Below are 19,509 nucleotides of genomic sequence, written 5' to 3' on the forward strand. Positions count from 1 at the left end.
ATTCCAAGAGTCCCCCAGATATGTCAGTCCATTACAGAGGAACCTGTTTTCCCTGCACTGCCTTGACGTTCAAGCCGAGGATCGACTCCCACCACGTGTGCACGTGGGACAGCCCTGTGGGAAAGCCTCGTGGGAAAGCCTCGTGGGAAAGACTCGAGGGAAAACCATAGATCCTTTGATCCACGCGGCGGACTGCGTGACACTGCTGCTACCGCTCTGGAGGAAAGCGCAAGTGCATTCCCGCATTCGAGACGAGGACTGACTCTCCTGGGGAGACTCCAGAAGTACCCCAAGATCCATGTCAGCACTGGAGTGGAATCCTCAGGTTACGGCCCCGACTCCACACAAGGTCTTAGGCCCCGGCATCGATGGGAGAGGAATCCCGAGAGGCCCCGGAGGAACTCGCATGGTGACTGGCCTTTCCTGAGGCCACCAGAGCGGGTCCCCGAGGTCCCCGTCGTAAGTCGAGAGCACCTGCAGCAACCCCAGAAAATCCAGGAGGTTTTGTCCTCCAGGCGACATGAGGCCCTTTTCCGCTGATGCTTCTCGAGGCTAATCACATCTAACCACTGGAATTTCCAAAGGGTCCGTCACACCCTTGCTGCAACTCAAGAAGTTCCCCGACATACCCGTCTCCACTCGAGAGGAAGCACGAGGGTCCCGCACACATCCAGGGGAGCCCCGTTTCCGCCTCCTAGCTCGAGATGAGGGATCCTTTCCCTGTTTCGTAGGGAAAGAATTCCCGGCGTTCCCGTCGCATCTCAAGAGGAGGCGCTCTCCACAGGAAAGGCGAGAGGAACTCCAGGGTCGTGCCACCATTCCAAGAGTCCCCCAGATGTGTCAGTCCAATCCAGAGCAACCTGTTTTCCCTGCACTGCCTTGACGTTCAAGCCGAGGATCGACTCCCACCACGTGTGCACGTGGGACAGCCCTGTGGGAAAGCCTCGTGGGAAAGCCTCTTGGGAAAGTCTCGAGGGAAAACCATAGATCCTTTAATCCACGCGGCGGACTGCGTGACATTGCTGCTACCGCTCTGGAGGAAAGCGCAAGTGCATGCCCGCATTCGAGACGAGGACTGACTCCCCTGGGGAGACTCCAGAAGTACCCCAAGATCCATGTCAGCACTGGAGAGGAATCCTCAGGTTCCGGCCCCGACTCCACACAAGGTGTTAGGCCCCGGTATCGACGGGAGAGGAATCCCGAGAGGCCCCCGAGGAACTCGCATGTGGACTGGCCTTTCCTGAGGCAACCAGAGCGGGTCCCCGATGTCCCCATAGTAAGTCGAGAGCACCTACCGCAACTCGAGAAAATCCAGGAGGTTTTGCCCTCCAGGCGAGATGAGGCCCATTTCCGCTGAGGCTTCTCGAGGCTAATCACATCTAACCACTGGAACTTCCAAAGGGTCCTTCACACCCTTGCTGCAATTCAAGAAGTTCCCCGACATATCCGTCTCCACTCGAGAGGAAGCACGAGGGTCCCGAACACATCCAGGGGAGCCCCGTTTCCGCCTCCTAGCTCGATATGAGGGATCCTTTCCCTGTTTCGTAGGGAAAGAATTCCTGGCGTTCACGTCGCATCTCAAGAGGAGGCGCTCTCCACAGGAAAGGCGAGAGGAACTCCAGGGTCGTGCCACCATTCCAAGAGTCCCCCAGATGTGTCAGTCCATTCCAGAGGAACCTGTTTTCCCTGCACTGCCTTGATGTTCAAGCTGAGGATAGACTCCCACCACGTGTGCACGTGGGACAGCCCTGTGGGAAAGCCTCGTGGGAAAGCCTCGTGGGAAAGACTCGAGGGAAAACCATAGATCCTTTGATCCACGCGGCGGACTGCGTGACATTGCTGCTACCGCTCTGGAGGAAAGCGCAAGTGCATGCGCGCATTCGAGACGAGGACTGACTCCCCTGGGGAGACTCCAGAATTACCCCAAGATCCATGTCAGCACTGGAGAGGAATCCTCAGGTTCCGGCCCCGACTCCACACAAGGTCTTAGGCCCCGGCATCGACGGGAGAGGAATCCCGAGAGGCCCCTGAGGAACTCGCATGGGGACTGGCCTTTCCTGAGGCCACCAGAGCGGGTCCCCGAGGTCCCCGTCGTAAGTCGAGAGCACCTGCCGCAACTCGAGAAAATCCAGGAGGTTTTGCCCTCCAGGCGAGATGAGGCCCAATTCCGCTGAGGCTTCTCGAGGCTAATCACATCTAACCACTGGAACTTCCAAAGGGTCCTTCACACCCTTGCTGCAAGTCCTGAAGTTCCCCGACATACCCGTCTCCACTCGAGAGGAAGCACGAGGGTCCCGCACACATCCAGGGGAGCCCCGTTTCCGCCTCCTAGCTCGAGATGAGGGATCCTTTCCCTGTTTCGTAGGGAAAGAATTCCCGGCGTTCCCGTTGCATCTCAAGAGGAGGCGCTCTCCACAGGAAAGGCAAGAGGAACTCCAGGGTCGTTCCACCATTCCAAGAGTCCCCCAGATGTGTCAGTCCATTCCAGAGGAACCTGTTTTCCCTGCACTGCCTTGACGTTCAAGCCGAGGATCGACTCCCACCACGTGTGCACGTGGGACAGCCCTGTGGGAAAGCCTCGTGGGAAAGCCTCGTGGGAAAGACTCGAGGGAAAACCATAGATCCTTTGCTCCACGCGGCGGACTGCGTGACACTGCTGCTACCGCTCTGGAGGAAAGCGCAAGTGCATGCGCGCATTCGAGACGAGGACTGACTCCCCTGGGAGACTCCAGAAGTACCCCAAGATCCATGTCAGCACTGGAGAGGAATCCTCAGGTTCCGGCCCCGACTCCACACAAGGTGTTAGGCCCCAGTATCGACGGGAGAGGAATCCCGAGAGGCCCTCGAGGAACTCGCATGTGGACTGGCCTTTCCTGAGGCCACCAGAGCGTGTTCCCGAGGTCCCCGTCGTAAGTCGAGAGCACCTGCCGCAACTCGAGAAAATCCAGGAGGTTTTGCCCTCCAGGCGAGATGAGGCCCATTTCCGCTGAGGTTTTTCGAGGCCAATCACATCTAACCACTGGAACTTCCAAAGGGTCCTTCACACCCTTGCTGCAACTCAAGAAGTTCCCCGACATACCCGTCTCCACTCGAGAGGAAGCAACAGGGTCCCGCACACATCCAGGGGAGTCCCGTTTCCGCCTCCTAGCTCGAGATGAGGGATCCTTTCCCTGTTTCGTAGGGAAAGAATTCCCGGCTTTCCCGTCGCATCTCAAGAGGAGGCGCTCTCCACTGGAAAGGCGAGAGAATCTCCAGGGTCGTGCCACCATTCCAAGAGTCCCCCAGATGTGTCAGTCCATTCCAGAGGAACCTGTTTTCCCTGCACTGCCTTGACGTTCAAGCCGAGGATCGACTCCCACCACGTGTGCAAGTGGGACAGCCCTGTGGGAAAGCCTCGTGGGAAAGCCTCGTGGGAAAGACTCGAGGGAAAACCATAGATCCTTTGATCCACGCGGCGGACTGCGTGACACTGCTGCTACCGCTCTGGAGGAAAGCGCAAGTGCATGCGCGCATTCGAGTCGAGGACTGACTCCGCTGGGGAGACTCCAGAAATACCCCAAGGTCCATGTCAGCACTGGAGAGGAATCCTCAGGTTCCGGCCCCGACTCCACAGAAGGTATTAGGCCCCAGCATCGACGGGAGGGGAATCCCGAGAGGCCCCCGAGGAACTCGCATGGGGCCTGGCCTTTCCTGAGGCCACCAGAGCGGGTCCCTGAGGTCCCCGTCGTAAGTCGAGAGCACCTGCCGCAACTCGAGAAAATCCAGGAGTTTTTGCCCTCCAGGCGAGATGAGGCCCATTTCCGCTGAGGCTTCTCGAGGCTAATCACATCTAACCACTGGAACTTCCAAAGGGTCCTTCACACCCTTGCTGCAACTCAAGAAGTTCCCCGACATACACGTCTCCACTCGAGAAGAAGCACGAAGGTCTCGCACACATCCATGGAAGCCCCTTTTCCGCCTCCTAGCTCGAGATGAGGGATCCTATCCCTGTTTCGTAGGGAAAGAATTCCCGGCGTTCCCGTTGCATCTCAAGAGGAGGCGCTCTCCACAGGAAAGGCGAGAGGAACTCCAGGGTCGTGCCACCATTCCAAGAGTCCCCCAGATGTGTCAGTCCATTCCAGAGGAACCTGTTTTCCCTGCACTGCCTTGACGTTCAAGCCGAGGATCGACTCCCACCACGTGTGCACGTGGGACAGCCCTGTGGGAAAGCCTCGTGGGAAAGCCTCGTGGGAAAGACTCGAGGGAAAACCATAGATCCTTTGATCCACGCGGCGGACTGTGTGACACTGCTGCTACCGCTCTGGAGGAAAGTGCAAGTGCATGTCCGCATTCGAGACGAGAACTGACTCCCCTGGGGAGACTCCAGAAGTACCCCAAGATCCATGTCAGCACTGGAGAGGAATCCTCACGTTCGGGCCCCGACTCCACACAAGGTCGTAGGCCCCGGCATCGACGGGAGAGGAATCCCGAGAGGCCCCCGAGGAACTCGCATGGGGACTGGCCTTTCCTGAGGCCACCAGAGCGGGTCCCCGTGGTCCCCGTCGTAAGTCGAGAGCACCTGCCGCAACTCGAGAAAATACAGGAGGTTTTGCCCTCCAGGGGAGATGAGGCCCATTTCCGCTGAGGCTTCTCGAGGCTAATCACATCTAACCACTGGAACTTCCAAAGGGTCCTTCACACCCTTGCTGCAAGTCCAGAAGTTCCCCGACATACCCGTCTCCACTCGAGAGGAAGCACGAGGGTCCCACACACATCCAGGGGAGCCCCGTTTCCCCCTCCTAGCTCGGGATGAGGGATCCTTTCCCTGTTTCTTAGGGAAAGAATTCCCGGCGTTCCCGTCGCATCTCAAGAGAAGGCGCTCTCCACAGGAAAGGCGAGACGAACTCCAGGGTCGTGCCACAATTCCAAGAGTCCCCCAGATGTGTCAGTCCATTCCAGAGGAACCTCTTTTCCCTGCACTGCCTTGACCTTCAAGCCGAGGATCGACTCCCACCCCGTGTGCACGTGGGACAGCCCTGTGGGAAAGCCTCGTGGGAAAGCCTCGTGGGAAAGTCTCGAGAGAAAACCATAGATCCTTTGATCCACGTGGCGGACTTCGTGACACTGCTGCTACCGCTCTGGAGGAAAGCGCAAGTGCATGCCCGCATTCGAGACGAGGACTGACTCCCCTGGGGAGACTCCAGAAGTACCCCAAGATCCATGTCAGCACTGGAGAGGAATCCTCAGGTTCCGGCCCCGACTCCACACAAGGTCTTAGGCCCCGGCATCCACGGGAGAGGAATCCCGAGAGGCCCCCGAAGAACTCGCATGGGGACTGGGCTTTCCTGAGGCCACCAGAGCGGGTCCCTGAGGTCCACATCGTAAGTCGAGAACACCTGCCGCAACTCGAGAAAATCCAGGAGGTTTTGCCCTCCAGGCGAGATGAGGCCCATTTCCGCTGAGGCTTCTCGAGGCCAATCACATCTAACCACTGGAACTTCCAAAGGGTCCTTCACACCCTTGCTGCAACTCAAGCAGTTCCGCGACATACCCGTCTCCACTCGAGGGGAAACACGTGGGGTCCCGCACACATCCACGGGAGCCCCTTTTCCGCCTCCTAGCTCGAGATGAGGGATCCTTTCCCTGTTTCGTAGGGAAAGAATTCCCGGCGTTCCCATCGCATCTCAAGAGGAGGCGCTCTGCACAGGAAAGGCGAGAGGAACTCAAGGGTCGTGCCACCATTCCAAGAGACACCCAGATGTGTCAGTCCATTACAGAGGAACCTGTTTTCCCGGCCCTGCCTTGACGTTCAAGCCGAGGATCGAGTCCCACCACGTGTGCATGTGGTACAGCCCTGTGGGTAAGCCTCGTGGGAAAGCCTCGTGGGAAAGACTCGAGGGAAAACCATAGATCCTTTGATCCACGCGGCGGACTGCGTGACAGTGCTGCTACCGCTCTGGAAGAAAGCGCAAGTGCATGCCTGCATTCGAGACGAGGACTGACTCTCCTGGGGAGACTCCAGAAGTACCCCCAAGATCCATGTCAGCACTGGAGAGGAATTCTCAGGTTCCGGCCCCGACTCCACACAAGGTTTAGGGACCGGCATCGACGGGAGAGGAATCCCGAGAGGCCACCGAGGAACTCGCATGGGGACTGGCCTTTCCTGAGGCCACCAGAGCGGGTCCCTGAGGTCCCCGTCGTAAGTCGAGAGCACCTGCCGCAATTCGAGAAAATACAGGAGGTTTTGCCCTCCTGGGGAGATGAGGCCCATTTCCGCTGAGGCTTCTCGAGGCTAATCACATCTAACCACTGGAACTTCCAAAGGGTCCTTCACACCCTTGCTGAAACTCAAGAAGTTCCCTGACATACCAGTCTCCCCTCGAGAGGAATCACGAGGGTCCCGCACACATCCAGGGGAGCCCCGTTTCCGCCTCCTTGCTCGAGATGAGGGATCCTATCCCTGTTTCGTAGGGAAAAAATTCCCGGCGTTCCCGTCGCATCTCAAGAGGAGGCGCTCTTCACAGGAAAGGCGAGAGGGACTCCAGGGTCGTGCCACCATTCCAAGAGTCCCCCAGATGTGTCAGTCCTTTCCAGAGGAACCTGTTTTCCCTGCACTGCCTTGACGTTCAAGCCGAGGATCGACTCCCACCACGTGTGCACGTGGGACAGCCCTGTGGGAAAGCCTCGTGGGAAAGCCTCGTGGGAAAGACTCGAGGGAAAACCATAGATCCTTTGATCCACGCGGCGGACTGCGTGACACTGCTGCTACCGCTCTGGAGGAAAGCGCAAGTGCATGCCCGCATTCGAGACGAGGACTGACTCCCCTGGGGAGACTCTAGAAGTACCCCAAGATCCAAGTCAGCACTGGAGAGGAATCCTCAGTTTCCGGCCCCGACTCCACACTAGGTCTTAGGCCCCGGCATCGACGGTTGAGGAATCCCCAGAGGCCCCCGAGGAACTCGCATGGGGACTGGCCTTTCCTGAGGCCACCAGAGCGGGTCCCTGAGGTCCCCGTCGTAAGTCGAGAGCACCTGCCGCAACTCGAGAAAATCCAGGAGGTTTTGCCCTCCAGGCGAGATGAGGCCCATTTCCGCTGAGTCTTCTCGAGGCTAATCACATCTAACCACTGGAACTTCCAAATGGTCCTTCACACTCTTGCTGAAACTCAAGAAGTTCCCCGACATACCCGTCTCCACTCGAGAGGAAGCACGTGGGGTCCCGGACACATCCAGGGGAGCCCCGTTTCTGCCTCCTAGCTCGAGATGAGGGATCCTTTCCCTGTTTCGTAGGGAAAGAATTCCCGGCGTTCCCGTCGCATCTCAAGAGGAGGCGCTCTCCACAAGAAAGGCGAGAGGAACTCCAGGGTCGTGCCACCATTCCAAGAGACCCCAGATGTGTCAGTCCTTTCCAGAGGAACCTGTTTTCCCGGCACTGCCTTGACGTTCAAGCCGAGGATCAACTCCCACCACGTGTGCACGTGGGACAGCCCTGTGGGAAAGCCTCGTGGGAAAGCCTCGTGGGAAAGACTCGAGGGAAAACCATAGATCCTTTGATCCACGCGGCGGACTGCGTGACACTGCTGCTACCGCTCTGGAGCAAAGCGCAAGTGCATGCCCGCATTCGAGACGAGGACTGACTCCCCTGGGGAGACTCCAGAAGTACCCCAAGATCCAAGTCAGCACTCGAGAGGAATCCTCAGGTTCCGGCCCCGACTCCACACAAGGTCTTAGGCCCCGGCATCGACGGGAGAGGAATCCCGAGAGGCCCCCGAGGAACTCGCATGGGGACTGGCCTTTCCTGAGGCCACCAGAGCGGGTCCCCGAGGTCCCCGTCGTAAGTCGAGAGGACCTGCCGCAACTCGAGAAAATCCAGGAGGTTTTGCCCTCCGGGGAGACGGGGCCCATTTCCGCTGAGGCTTCTCGAAGCTAATCACATCTAACCACTGGAACTTCCAAAGGGTCCTTCACACCCTTGCTGCAAGTCCAGAAGTTCCCCGACATACCCGTCTCCACTCGAGAGGAAGCACGAGGGTCCCGCACACATCCAGGGGAGCCCCGTTTCCGCCTCCTAGCTCGTGATGAGGGATCCTTTCCCTGTTTCGTAGGGAAAGAATTCCCGGCGTTCCCGTTGCATCTCAAGAGGAGGCGCTCTCCACAGGAAAGGCGAGAGGAACTCCAGGGTCGTGCCACCATTCCAGGAGTCCCGCAGATGTGTCAGTCCATTCCAGAGGAACCTGTTTTCCCTGCACTGCCTTGACGTTCAAGCCGAGGATCGACTCCCACCACGTGTGCACGTGGGACTGCCCTGTGGGAAAGCCTCGTGGGAATGCCTCGTGGGAAAGTCTCGAGGGAAAACCATAGATCCTTTGATCCACGCGGCGGACTGCGTGACACTGCTGCTACCGCTCTGGCGGAAAGTGCAAGTGCATGCCCGTATTCGAGAGGAGGACTGACTCCCCTGGGGAGACTCCAGAAGTACCCCAAGATCCATGTCAGCACTGGAGAGGAATCCTCAGGTTCCGGGTTTGACTCCACACAAGGTCTTAGGCCCCGGCATCGACGGGAGAGGAATCCCGAGAGGCCCCCGAGGAACTCGCATGGGGACTGGCCTTTCCTGAGGCCACCAGAGCGGGTCCCCGAGGTCCCCGTCGTAAGTCGAGAGCACCTGCAGCAACCCCAGAAAATCCAGGAGGTTTTGCCCTCCAGGCGACATGAGGCCCTTTTCCGCTGATGCTTCTCGAGGCTAATCACATCTAACCACTGGAATTTCCAAAGGGTCCGTCACACCCTTGCTGCAACTCAAGAAGTTCCCCGACATACCCGTCTCCACTCGAGAGGAAGCACGAGGGTCCCGCACACATCCAGGGGAGCCCCGTTTCCGCCTCCTAGCTCGAGATGAGGGATCCTTTCCCTGTTTCTTAGGGAAAGAATTCCCGGCGTTCCCGTCGCATCTCAAGAGGAGGCGCTCTCCACAGGAAAGGCGAGAGGAACTCCAGGGTCGTGCCACCATTCCAAGAGTCCCCCAGATGTGTCAGTCCAATCCAGAGCAACCTGATTTCCCTGCACTGCCTTGACGTTCAAGCCGAGGATCGACTCCCACCAGGTGTGCACGTGGGACAGCCCTGTGGGAAAGCCTCGTGGGAAAGCCTCGTGGGAAAGTCTCGAGGGAAAACCATAGATCCTTTAATCCACGCGGCGGACTGCGTGACACTGCTGCTACCCCTCTGGAGGAAAGCGCAAGTGCATGCCCGCATTCGAGACGAGGACTGACTCCCCTGGGAAGACTAAAGAATTACCCCAAGATCCATGTCAGCAGTGGAGAGGAATTCTCAGGTTCCAGCCCCGACTCCACACAAGGTCTTAGGCCCCGGCATCGACAGGGAGAGGATTCCCGAGAGGTCCCCGAGGAACTCGCATGGGGACTGGCCTTTCCTGAGGCCACCAGAGCGGTTCCCTGAGGTCCCGGTCGTAAGTCGAGAGCACCTGCCGCAACTCGAGAAAATCCAGGAGGTTTTGCCCTCCAGGCGAGATGAGGCCCATTTCCGCTGAGGCTTCTCTAGGCTAATCACATCTAACCACTGAAACTTCCAAAGGGTCCTTCACACCATTGCTGCAACTCAAGAAGTTCCCCGACATACCCGTCTCCACTCGAGAGGAGGCACGAGGGTCCCGCACACATCCAGGGGAGCCCCGTTTCCGCCTCCTAGCTCGAGATGAGGGATCCTTTCCCTGTTTCGTAGGGAAAGAATTCCCGGCGTTCCCGTCGCATCTCAAGAGGAGGCGCTCTCCACAGGAAAGGCGAGAGGAACTCCAGGGTCGTGCCACCATTCCAAGAGTCCCCCAGATGTGTCAGTCCATTCCAGAGGAACCTGTTTTCCCTGCACTGCCTTGACGTTCAAGCCGAGGATCGACTCCCACCACGTGTGCACGTGGGAGAGCCCTGTGGGAAAGCCTCGTGGGAAAGCCTCGTGGGAAAGACTCGGGGGAAAACCATCGATCCTTTGCTCCACGCGGCGGACTGCATGACACTGCTGCTACCGCTCTGGAGGAAAGCGCAAGTGCATGCGCGCATTCGAGACGAGGACTGACTCCAGTGGGGAGACTCCAGAAGTACCCCAAGATCCATGTCAGCACTGGAGAGGAATCCTCAGGTTCCGGCCCCGACTCCACACAAGGTCTTAGGCCCCGGCATCGAAGGGAGAGGAATCCCGAGAGGCCCCCGAGGAACTCGCATGGGGACTGGCCTTTCCTGAGGCCACCAGAGCGGGTCCCCGAGGTCCCCGTCGTAAGTCGAGGGCACCTGCCGCAACTCGAGAAAATCCAGGAGGTTTTGCCCTCCAGGCGAGATGAGGCCCATTTCCGCTGAGGCTTCTCGAGGCTAATCACATCTAACCACTGGAACTTCCAAAGGGTCCTTCACACCCTTGCTGCAACTCAAGAAGTTCCCCGACATACCCGTCTCCACTCGAGTGGAAGCACGAGGGTCCCGCACACATCCAGGGGAGCCCCGTTTCCGCCTCCTAGCTCGAGATGAGGGATCCTTTCCCTGTTTCGTAGGGAAAGAATTCCCGGCGTTCCCGTCGCATCTCAAGAGGAGGCGCTCTCCACAGGAAAGGCGAGAGGAACTCCAGGGTCGTGCCACCATTCCAAGAGTCCCCCAGATGTGTCAGTCCATTCCAGAGGAACCTGTTTTCCCTGCACTGCCTTGACGTTCAAGCCGAGGATCGACTCCCACCACGTGTGCACGTGGGACAGCACTGTGGGAAAGCCTCGTGGGAAAGACTCGAGGGAAAACCATAGATCCTTTGCTCCACGCGGCGGACTGCGTGACATTGCTGCTACCGCTCTGGAGGAAAGCGCAAGTGCATGCCCGCATTCGAGACGAGGACTGACTCCCCTGGGGAGACTCCAGAATTACCCCAAGTTCCATGTCAGCACTGGAGAGGAATCCTCAGGTTCCGGCCCCGACTCCACACAAGGTGTTAGGCCCCGGTATCGACGGGAGAGGAATCCCGAGAGGCCCCCGAGGAACTCGCATGTGGACTGGCCTTTCCTGAGGCCACCAGAGCGGGTCCCCGAGGTCCCCATAGTAAGTCGAGAGCACCTACCGCAACTCGAGAAAATCCAGGAGGTTTTGCCCTCCAGGCGAGATGAGGCCCATTTCCGCTGAGGCTTCTCGAGGCTAATCACATCTAACCACTGGAACTTCCAAAGGGTCCTTCACACCCTTGCTGCAAGTCCAGAAGTTCCCCGACATACCCGTCTCCACTCGAGAGGAAGCACGAGGGTCCCGAACACATCCAGGGGAGCCCCGTTTCCGCCTCCTAGCTCGAGATGAGGGATCCTTTCCCTGTTTCGTAGGGAAAGAATTCCCGGCGTTCACGTCGCATCTCAAGAGGAGGCGCTCTCCACAGGAAAGGCGAGAGGAACTCCAGGGTCGTGCCACCATTCCAAGAGTCCCCCAGATGTGTCAGTCCATTCCAGAGGAACCTGTTTTCCCTGCACTGCCTTGATGTTCAAGCCGAGGATAGACTCCCACCACGTGTGCACGTGGGACAGCCCTGTGGGAAAGCCTCGTGGGAAAGCCTCGTGGGAAAGACTCGAGGGAAAACCATAGATCCTTTGATCCACGCGGCGGACTGCGTGACATTGCTGCTACCGCTCTGGAGGAAAGCGCAAGTGCATGCGCGCATTCGAGACGAGGACTGACTCCCCTGGGGAGACTCCAGAATTACCCCAAGATCCATGTCAGCACTGGAGAGGAATCCTCAGGTTCCGGCCCCGACTCCACACAAGGTCTTAGGCCCCGGCATCGACGGGAGAGGAATCCCGAGAGGCCCCTGAGGAACTCGCATGGGGACTGGCCTTTCCTGAGGCCACCAGAGCGGGTCCCCGAGGTCCCCGTCGTAAGTCGAGAGCACCTGCCGCAACTCGAGAAAATCCAGGAGGTTTTGCCCTCCAGGCGAGATGAGGCCCAATTCCGCTGAGGCTTCTCGAGGCTAATCACATCTAACCACTGGAACTTCCAAAGGGTCCTTCACACCCTTGCTGCAAGTCCAGAAGTTCCCCGACATACCCGTCTCCACTCGAGAGGAAGCACGAGGGTCCCGCACACATCCAGGGGAGCCCCGTTTCCGCCTCCTAGCTCGAGATGAGGGATCCTTTCCCTGTTTCGTAGGGAAAGAATTCCCGGCGTTCCCGTTGCATCTCAAGAGGAGGCGCTCTCCACAGGAAAGGCGAGAGGAACTCCAGGGTCGTTCCACCATTCCAAGAGTCCCCCAGATGTGTCAGTCCATTCCAGAGGAACCTGTTTTCCCTGCACTGCCTTGACGTTCAAGCCGAGGATCGACTCCCACCACGTGTGCACGTGGGACAGCCCTGTGGGAAAGCCTCGTGGGAAAGCCTCGTGGGAAAGACTCGAGGGAAAACCATAGATCCTTTGCTCCACGCGTCGGACTGCGTGACACTGCTGCTACCGATCTGGAGGAAAGCGCAAGTGCATGCGCGCATTCGAGACGAGGACTGACTCCCCTGGGAGACTCCAGAAGTACCCCAAGATCCATGTCAGCACTGGAGAGGAATCCTCAGGTTCCGGCCCCGACTCCACACAAGGTGTTAGGCCCCGGTATCGACGGGAGAGGAATCCCGAGAGGCCCTCGAGGAACTCGCATGTGGACTGGCCTTTCCTGAGGCCACCAGAGCGGGTCCCCGAGGTCACCATAGTAAGTCGAGGCACCTACCGCAACTCGAGAAAATCCAGGAGGTTTTGCCCTCCAGGCGAGATGAGGCCCATTTCCGCTGAGGCTTCTCGAGGCTAATCACATCTAACCACTGGAACTTCCAAAGGGTCCTTCGCACCCTTGCTGCAAGTCCAGAAGTTCCCCGACATACCCGTCTCCAATCGAGAGGAAGCACGAGGGTCCCGCACACATCCAGGGGAGCCCCGTTTCCGCCTCCTAGCTAGAGATGAGGGATCCTTTCCCTGTTTCGTAGGGAAAGAATTCCCGGCGTTCACGTCGCATCTCAAGAGGAGGCGCTCTCCACAGGAAAGGCGAGAGGAACTCCAGGGTCGTGCCACCATTCCAAGAGTCCCCCAGATGTGTCAGTCCATTCCAGAGGAACCTGTTTTCCCTGCACTGCCTTGATGTTCAAGCCGAGGATCGACTCCCACCACGTGTGCACGTGGGACAGCCCTGTGGGAAAGCCTCGTGTGAAAGCCTCGTGGGAAAAACTCGAGGGAAAACCATAGATCCTTTGATCCACGCGGCGGACTGCGTGACATTGCTGCTACCGCTCTGCAGGAAAGAGCAAGTGCAAGCGCGCATTCGAGACAGGACTGACTCCCCTGGGTAGACTCCAGAAGTACCCCAAGATCCATGTCAGCACTGGAGAGGAATCCTCAGGTTCCGGCCCCGACTCCACACAAGGTCTTAGGCCCCGGCATCGACGGGAGAGGAATCCCGAGAGGCCCCCGAGGAACTCGCATGGGGACTGGCCTTTCCTGAGGCCACCAGAGCGTGTTCCCGAGGTCCCCGTCGTACGTCGAGAGCACCTGCCGCAACTCGAGAAAATCCAGGAGGTTTTGCCCTCCAGGCGAGATGAGGCCCATTTCCGCTGAGGCTTCTCGAGGCTAATCACATCTAACCACTGGAACTTACAAAGGGTCCTTCACACCCTTGCTGCAACTCAAGAAGTTCCCCGACATACACGTCTCCACTCGAGAAGAAGCACGAGGGTCCCGCACACATCCAGGGAAGCCCCTTTTCCGCCTCCTAGCTCGAGATGAGGGATCCTATCCCTGTTTCGTAGGGAAAGAATTCCCGGCGTTCCCGTTGCATCTCAAGAGGAGGCGCTCTCCACAGGAAAGGCGAGAGGAACTCCAGGGTCGTGCCACCATTCCAAGAGTCCCCCAGATGTGTCAGTCCATTCCAGAGGAACCTGTTTTCCCTGCACTGCCTTGACGTTCAAGCCGAGGATCGACTCCCACCACGTGTGCACGTGGGACAGCCCTGTGGGAAAGCCTCGTGGGAAAGCCTCATAGGAAAGACTCGAGGGAAAACCATAGATCCTTTGATCCACGCGGCGGACTGTGTGACACTGCTGCTACCGCTCTGGAGGAAAGTGCAAGTGCATGTCCGCATTCGAGACGAGAACTGACTCCCCTGGGGAGACTCCAGAAGTACCCCAAGATCCATGTCAGCACTGGAGAGGAATCCTCACGTTCGGGCCCCGACTCCACACAAGGTCGTAGGCCCCGGCATCGACGGGAGAGGAATCCCGAGAGGCCCCCGAGGAACTCGCATGGGGACTGGCCTTTCCAGAGGCCACCAGAGCGGGTCCCCGTGGTCTCCGTCGTAAGTCGAGAGCACCTGCCACAACTCGAGAAAATACAGGAGGTTTTGCCCTCCAGGGGAGATGAGGCCCATTTCCGCTGAGGCTTCTCGAGGCTAATCACATCTAACCACTGGAACTTCCAAAGGGTCCTTCACAACCTTGCTGCAACTGGAGAAGTTCCACGACATACCCGTCTCCACTCGAGAGGAAGCACGAGGGTCCCGCACACATCCAGGGGAGCCCCGTTTCCGCCTCCTAGCTCGAGATGAGGGATCCTTTCCCTGTTTCTTAGGGAAAGAATTCCCGGCGTTCCCGTCGCATCTCAAGAGAAGGCGCTCTCCACAGTAAAGGCGAGAGGAACTCCAGGATCGTGCCACAATTCCAAGAGTCCCCCAGATGTGTCAGTCCATTCCAGAGGAACCTCTTTTCCCTGCACTGCCTTGACCTTCAAGCCGAGGATCGACTCCCACCCCGTGTGCACGTGGGACAGCCCTGTGGGAAAGCCTCGTGGGAAAGCCTCGTGGGAAAGTCTCGAGAGAAAACCATAGATCCTTTGATCCACGTGGCGGACTGCGTGACACTGCTGCTACCGCTCTGGAGGAAAGCGCAAGTGCATGCCCGCATTCGAGACGAGGACTGACTCCCCTGGGGAGACTCCAGAAGTACCCCAAGATCCATGTCAGCACTGGAGAGGAATCCTCAGGTTCCGGCCCCGACTCCACACAAGGTCTTAGGCCCCGGCATCCACGGGAGAGGAATCCCGAGAGGCCCCCGAAGAACTCGCATGGGGACTGGGCTTTCCTGAGGCCACCAGAGCGGGTCCCTGAGGTCCACATTGTAAGTCGAGAACACCTGCCGCAACTCGAGAAAATCCAGGAGGTTTTGCCCTCCAGGCGAGATGAGGCCCATTTCCGCTGAGGCTTCTCGAGGCTAATCACATCTAACCACTGGAATTTCCAAAGGGTCCTTCACACCCTTCCTGCATCTCAAGAAATTCCCAACATACCCGTCTCCACTCGAGAGGAAGCACGAGGGTCCCGAATACATCCAGGGAAGCACCGTTTCCGCCTCCTAGCTCGAGATGAGGGATCCTTTAACTGTTTCGTAGGGAAAGAATTCCCGGCATTCCCGTCGCATCTCAAGATGAGGCGCTCTCCACAGGAAAGGCGAGAGGAACTCGAGGGTCGTGCCACCATTCCAAGAGTCCCCCAGATGTGTCAGTCCATTCCAGAGGAACCTGTTTTCCCTGCACTGCCTTGACGTTCAAGCCGAGGATCGACTCCCACCACGTGTGCACGTGGGACAGCCCTGTGGGAAAGCCTCGTGGGAAGCTTCGTGGGAAAGACTCGAGGGAAAACCATAGATCCTTTGCTCCACGCGGCGGACTGCGTGACACTGCTGCTACTGCTCTGGAGGAAAGCGCAAATGCATGCCCGCATTCGAGACGAGGACTGACTCCCCTGGGGAGACTTCAGAAGTACCCCAAGATCCATGTCATCACTGGAGAGGAATCCTCAGGTTCCGGCCCCGACTCCACACAAGGTCTTAGGCCCCGGCATCGACGGGCGAGGAATCCCGAGAGGCCCCAGAGGAACTCGCATGGGGACTGGCCTTTCCTGAGGCCACCAGAGCGGGTCCCCGAGGTCCCCGTCGTAAGTCGAGAGCACCTGCCGCAACTCGAGAAAATCCAGGAGGTTTTGCCCTCCAGGCGAGATGAGGCCCATTTCCGCTGAGGCTTCTCGAGGCTAATCACATCTAACCACTGGAACTTCCAAAGGGTCCTTCACACCCTTGCTGCAAGTCCAGAAGTTCCCCGACATACCCGTCTCCACTCGAGAGGAAGCACGAGGGTCCCACACACATCCAGGGAAGCCCCTTTTCCGCCTCCTAGCTCGAGATGAGGGATCCTTTCCCTGTTTCGTAGGGAAAGAATTCCCGGCGTTCCCGTTGCATCTCAAGAGGAGGCGCTCTCCACAGGAAAGGCGAGAGGAACTCCAGGGTCGTTCCACCATTCCAAGAGTCCCCCAGATGTGTCAGTCCATTCCAGAGGAACCTGTTTTCCCTGCACTGCCTTGACGTTCAAGCCGAGGATCGACTCCCACCACGTGTGCACGTGGGACAGCCCTGTGGGAAAGCCTCGTGGGAAAGCCTCGTGGGAAAGACTCGAGGGAAAACCATAGATCCTTTGCTCCACGCGGCGGACTGCGTGACACTGCTGCTACCGATCTGGAGGAAAGCGCAAGTGCATGCGCGCATTCGAGACGAGGACTGACTCCCCTGGGAGACTCCAGAAGTACCCCAAGATCCATGTCAGCACTGGAGAGGAATCCTCAGGTTCCGGCCCCGACTCCACACAAGGTGTTAGGCCCCGGTATCGACGGGAGAGGAATCCCGAGAGGCCCTCGAGGAACTCGCATGTGGACTGGCCTTTCCTGAGGCCACCAGAGCGGGTCCCCGAGGTCACCATAGTAAGTCGAGGCACCTACCGCAACTCGAGAAAATCCAGGAGGTTTTGCCCTCCAGGCGAGATGAGGCCCATTTCCGCTGAGGCTTCTCGAGGCTAATCACATCTAACCACTGGAACGTCCAAAGGGTCCTTCGCACCCTTGCTGCAAGTCCAGAAGTTCCCCGACATACCCGTCTCCAATCGAGAGGAAGCACGAGGGTCCCGCACACATCCAGGGGAGCCCCGTTTCCGCCTCCTAGCTAGAGATGAGGGATCCTTTCCCTGTTTCGTAGGGAAAGAATTCCCGGCGTTCACGTCGCATCTCAAGAGGAGGCGCTCTCCACAGGAAAGGCGAGAGGAACTCCAGGGTCGTGCCACCATTCCAAGAGTCCCCCAGATGTGTCAGTCCATTCCAGAGGAACCTGTTTTCCCTGCACTGCCTTGATGTTCAAGCCGAGGATCGACTCCCACCACGTGTGCACGTGGGACAGCCCTGTGGGAAAGCCTCGTGTGAAAGCCTCGTGGGAAAAACTCGAGGGAAAACCATAGATCCTTTGATCCACGCGGCGGACTGCGTGACATTGCTGCTACCGCTCTGCAGGAAAGAGCAAGTGCAAGCGCGCATTCGAGACAGGACTGACTCCCCTGGGTAGACTCCAGAAGTACCCCAAGATCCATGTCAGCACTGGAGAGGAATCCTCAGGTTCCGGCCCCGACTCCACACAAGGTCTTAGGCCCCGGCATCGACGGGAGAGGAATCCCGAGAGGCCCCCGAGGAACTCGCATGGGGACTGGCCTTTCCTGAGGCCACCAGAGCGTGTTCCCGAGGTCCCCGTCGTACGTCGAGAGCACCTGCCGCAACTCGAGAAAATCCAGGAGGTTTTGCCCTCCAGGCGAGATGAGGCCCATTTCCGCTGAGGCTTCTCGAGGCTAATCACATCTAACCACTGGAACTTACAAAGGGTCCTTCACACCCTTGCTGCAACTCAAGAAGTTCCCCGACATACACGTCTCCACTCGAGAAGAAGCACGAGGGTCCCGCACACATCCAGGGAAGCCCCTTTTCCGCCTCCTAGCTCGAGATGAGGGATCCTATCCCTGTTTCGTAGGGAAAGAATTCCCGGCGTTCCCGTCGCATCTCAAGAGGAGGCGCTCTCCACAGGAAAGGCGAGAGGAACTCCAGGGTCGTGCCACCATTCCAAGAGTCCCCCAGATGTGTCAGTCCATTCCAGAGGAACCTGTTTTCCCTGCACTGCCTTGACGTTCAAGCCGAGGATCGACTCCCACCACGTGTGCACGTGGGACAGCCCTGTGGGAAAGCCTCGTGGGAAAGCCTCATAGGAAAGACTCGAGGGAAAACCATAGATCCTTTGATCCACGCGGCGGACTGTGTGACACTGCTGCTACCGCTCTGGAGGAAAGTGCAAGTGCATGTCCGCATTCGAGACGAGAACTGACTCCCCTGGGGAGACTCCAGAAGTACCCCAAGATCCATGTCAGCACTGGAGAGGAATCCTCACGTTCGGGCCCCGACTCCACACAAGGTCGTAGGCCCCGGCATCGACGGGAGAGGAATCCCGAGAGGCCCCCGAGGAACTCGCATGGGGACTGGCCTTTCCAGAGGCCACCAGAGCGGGTCCCCGTGGTCTCCGTCGTAAGTCGAGAGCACCTGCCACAACTCGAGAAAATACAGGAGGTTTTGCCCTCCAGGGGAGATGAGGCCCATTTCCGCTGAGGCTTCTCGAGGCTAATCACATCTAACCACTGGAACTTCCAAAGGGTCCTTCACAACCTTGCTGCAACTGGAGAAGTTCCACGACATACCCGTCTCCACTCGAGAGGAAGCACGAGGGTCCCGCACACATCCAGGGGAGCCCCGTTTCCGCCTCCTAGCTCGAGATGAGGGATCCTTTCCCTGTTTCTTAGGGAAAGAATTCCCGGCGTTCCCGTCGCATCTCAAGAGAAGGCGCTCTCCACAGTAAAGGCGAGAGGAACTCCAGGATCGTGCCACAATTCCAAGAGTCCCCCAGATGTGTCAGTCCATTCCAGAGGAACCTCTTTTCCCTGCACTGCCTTGACCTTCAAGCCGAGGATCGACTCCCACCCCGTGTGCACGTGGGACAGCCCTGTGGGAAAGCCTCGTGGGAAAGCCTCGTGGGAAAGTCTCGAGAGAAAACCATAGATCCTTTGATCCACGTGGCGGACTGCGTGACACTGCTGCTACCGCTCTGGAGGAAAGCTTAAGTGCATGCCCGCATTCGAGACGAGGACTGACTCCCCTGGGGAGACTCCAGAAGTACCCCAAGATCCATGTCAGCACTGGAGAGGAATCCTCAGGTTCCGGCCCCGACTCCACACAAGGTCTTAGGCCCCGGCATCCACGGGAGAGGAATCCCGAGAGGCCCCCGAAGAACTCGCATGGGGACTGGGCTTTCCTGAGGCCACCAGAGCGGGTCCCTGAGGTCCACATTGTAAGTCGAGAACACCTGCCGCAACTCGAGAAAATCCAGGAGGTTTTGCCCTCCAGGCGAGATGAGGCCCATTTCCGCTGAGGCTTCTCGAGGCTAATCACATCTAACCACTGGAATTTCCAAAGGGTCCTTCACACCCTTGCTGCAACTCAAGAAATTCCCAACATACCCGTCTCCACTCGAGAGGAAGCACGAGGGTCCCGAATACATCCAGGGAAGCACCGTTTCCGCCTCCTAGCTCGAGATGAGGGATCCTTTAACTGTTTCGTAGGGAAAGAAT

The sequence above is a fragment of the Ovis canadensis genome, chromosome 25 (assembly GCF_042477335.2).
Source record: "Ovis canadensis isolate MfBH-ARS-UI-01 breed Bighorn chromosome 25, ARS-UI_OviCan_v2, whole genome shotgun sequence".
Classification (NCBI taxonomy): domain Eukaryota; kingdom Metazoa; phylum Chordata; class Mammalia; order Artiodactyla; family Bovidae; genus Ovis; species Ovis canadensis.